The sequence below is a fragment of the Aplysia californica genome, unplaced genomic scaffold (genome assembly GCF_000002075.1).
Source record: "Aplysia californica isolate F4 #8 unplaced genomic scaffold, AplCal3.0 scaffold00314, whole genome shotgun sequence".
Lineage (NCBI taxonomy): Eukaryota > Metazoa > Mollusca > Gastropoda > Aplysiida > Aplysiidae > Aplysia > Aplysia californica.
The window spans coordinates 731,565-735,516 of record NW_004797584.1 but is presented as its reverse complement, the minus strand read 5'-3'; positions in this window follow the sequence as shown (position 1 = coordinate 735,516).

The window sequence follows — 3,952 nt, the reverse complement described above, 5'->3', positions numbered from 1 at the left end:
AAAGAAAAAGAAGAAGAAGAAGAAGAAGAAGAAGAAGAAAAAGAAAAAGAAGAAGAAGAAGAAGAAGAAGAAGAAGAAGAAGATAACAGACGTTACTTTCTTATGGCTCAACGTTCCGATTTTTTCATACCTGTTGTTTTTACTTTTAACATTGATATCGAATACCTTACCCCTTACCTAAGGGTTAAAAAAAAATCAAAAGACTCTACCAACTTATTAATCTAAATCCTTTCAAGCTCCTTCCGTGGGTGGTTGGTGGGTGCTGTGGTGTGGTTTACTTCTTCTTTCCTATCAAACATCTATCGTCTTTATCTCCACTCCTTTTTTTTTGTTTTTGTTACTCCCTTGTAACATTTCTCATCTTCGGCACTTAGGCCTATATGGCCTTATTGTGTTGCAAGTGCCGTAAAACACTTACAAAAGCTAAGCTCCTTCCCTACCCTGCACTCTTCCACACTCAGACAACTGCAAAGAATGCCTTGCCAGCTCTATAACCCACCTTTTTCCTGCCCCACTGTTCTTCTCTCTTCCCCCGTCCTCTCCCTCCACACCTCTCCCAATCCTCTTCCTCTCTCTCCTCTCCCTCCTCTCCCCCTCCTCCCTCCCCCATCCCCTTCCTCTCCCTCCTCCTCCTCCTGTCTATTTCTTCTTGTTCTTGTCCTTTTTTTTGTTCCTCTTCTTTTTCTGTGCTTGTGAAAATATTGATTGTTTTTTGTATGGGAAGATGGCCCAAGCGTAATGATGTAAAGATGGGTGTGAATCTGTCGTCTGATATTCCTTTCCCCCTCCCCCCTCAAATGTTTGCAGGAGGGCTGCTTCCTGCAGATCCACAACGCGTACAGCATCCACCGCGGCATCAAGGCCAGACTGCCCCACAGTTTGGACAAAGCTTACGGTCTTGTCCTTGTACATGGTGAGCCAGACTTTTCGACATCACCGCCGGCGGCAAGCGGTTTAACTGTCTCTTATACTAAGAAAGCTAAAGTTTAGAATTTAGTGGAGAGAGAAGAAAAAGTTGTTTCATTCTTTTAACAATTGGACCTACGTTACGTACTTATTTTTTTCGGTTCTTTTTTTTTTTCCTTTTTTTTTGTTCCCAGCGTTTAGAATTTGGAATTTTGAGAATATATTTTTCATGACAACATGCAGCTGGTACGACAGATTAAGAATCTGCAATAATTTTTTACAATTTCAAAATTCTAGGACTAGTGCGTTTTAACAACTTGTCGCCTCTTAACTATTTTGTCACAACCAAAGTACCATTTTACTTAAGTACTCTTTGGACAAAATAGTCTGTGGCGACGAACTGTTGGACGACGTACTTTTGTCGCACGACCAAGTTTTGTGGGTGGTTGGCGGGTGCTCTGGTGTGGTTTGCTCCATCTTTCCTATCAAACAATCATGTATTGTCTTGATCTCTCCTCCTTGTTGTGTTTGTTCCTCTCTTGTAACACCTCTAATCATGACCTTATTGTGTTGCAAGTGCCGCAAAACACTTACTACAACTAAAAGGAAAGGTTTTGTTTTGAGACTTTGGGGGCCCTACCAGAAAAAAAAGTAACCTGCAGTGACACACGCAACACGGCACGGGGGCTTGATTACCTGCTGATGCTTGCTTTGTGAGTTACTTCCCAGTAAAACATTGAATGTCCCACCATTTATATGACTTTCCAGTAAAACCTCTACTGTTCGGCATTTTATAACTTGCTTCGTATGTTGCTTCCCAGTAAAACGTCTAATGCTCAGCATTTTATATGACCTACATATGTTGCGAGTGTTGTAAAACTGGTACTGTGGGTGGATGGCGAGTGCTCTGGTGTGGTTTGCTTCTTCTTTCCTATCAAACATCTATCGTCCTTATCTCCCCTTTTTCATGTTTGTTACTCTCGTGTAACACCTCTAATCTTCGGCACTTGTATGACCTCATTGTGTTGCAAGTGCCGTAAAACTCGTACTAAAACTTTAAAAAACCGGTAATGTAACTAAGCTCACAATGTCTCCTCAGGACACGTGGCGTCCAACCTTCAAACCACGGACCCTGACGTCTACATGTCCACAGACGGAGGTTACAACTTCAGAATGGTATGGAACAAGGGACTATCTGATCTAAATTGGGACTAAAAAGTCTTGAGTCTTGAGACTCTGAGGGTTTTTTTGGGGGGGGGGGGAAGATATTCTTTCATTATTTGTGATAGGTATTGGAAGTAAGTATTTAATTGTAAACAAATATATTAATTTAACACATTAGACCCTAACTCGCCTGGGAATTCCCTTACGCGCTCCACCTTGACTCGCCCGGAACCGCCTGCACCGACCTAGCGTCTTTAGAAACAAAGTCTCGCCTTGACCAGACTCTGGGGCCGAGATTTTGATTTGCATAGTCATAGCAAAAAGTTTCTTCTTTCGTTTGATACCGAAACGAAATTTTTCAGGCCAGTAGTTTTAGTATTAAAGCCGAACAAAGTGCGATCGCGTTACCGACACTTCGTAGGTGTCTCGACTTATTGAAAAGCGACACAATTGAGTTTGGAAAAGGAAATAACGATGGATTTGAGTTAGAGCAAAAACAAGCATATGACAAATCAGATGACTCAGATTTTGATGAAAACGTTGTAGCAAGAGTTTGGGGTGATTCAGATTGATCAGACGTAGAAAATCTAGAATTTAGATCTAGGGCCCGACCAATAGGCTGAGAGTGAGAGTGACGGGTCGGACACCCCGATTGAACTAAAGTTAGAACATTTCCAACAGTTTGCGTTTACATAAAGTTATATTTTTCTGAAACTACATTCATTTTTTGTTTTAACTTTTATTTTTTCAGGATTTTTGGAATTTGTTAAGTGTTTTTAAAATGTGTCTTTTGAAGGCTTGTATTCAGGGGAGGTGGGTTCCTTCCCCTTGCTTAGGATCTAACAATGTAGCTCCCGTCCAGGCCCTTAGGGTGTAATGTGTTAAACCTCTTGGTTTACCGAAAATTTGCTGTGACTGACAGCTTCTTGTTGCGATAGTCACTCCCCTCATTTTATGTTTGGAAATATCATCGGCCCATTGCATATCAAAAGGGAGTGTTAATTTAATTAGGGTTTTAAGATAGTGACCCCCCTAATTTTATGTTTGGAAATATCATCAGCCCATTGCATATCAAAAGGGAGTGTTAATTTATTTAGGGTTTTAAGATAGTGACCCCCCCCCCCACACACACACACAATTCTCAGTCCCAAAAGCAAGCACTTCAACAAGCCGTGTGGGTGGTTAGCGGGCGGGTGCTCCCAGTGGTTTGCTCCTTCTTTCGTATCAAAGATGTATCATCCTTTTCTCCCCTCCTTCTTTTTTGTATTTGTTACTCTCTTGCAATATTTCTAATTTTTTCCTCTTATGCGACCCAGTTGTGTTGAAAGTGCTCTAAAAGATAAGAGATAAGATAAGATAAGATAAGATAGTACTCTATTATCCCAGAGGGAAATTTTCCTTGGCTGTACAGGACCGTAAAAACACATGCAGGTATACATAAAAAAAATTAAATCATAAATATTACTCTTATTAAAATTCAATATGAAAGGAGAAGTAAAGCTGACAAAATGTACATATCAAATGCATCATTCAACCACATGCAGGAATTTCAATACTACACCTTTGGAGTTATATACAGATACATACTCTAAGAGCAACACACATCTATGCTCATTCTGACAAAAGCCTTATGCTAGATGGTAAAAAACTTCTTTTATACCTTTCTTTCTTTGTTTTTGGAGGTACATATCTGCTGCTGCGTGATCTTACAATTTGTGTAAGATCACGCAGCGGCAGATATGTACCTCCAAAAACAAAGAAAGAAAGATATAAAAGAAGTAAAAGATATAAATGCTTACAAAGACATTATACAAAAACAGCCAGTCCCCCAGGGCCGTGCTACTGACTGAAGTGTTTTGAGGCCATTGCCAATTGGGGGGGG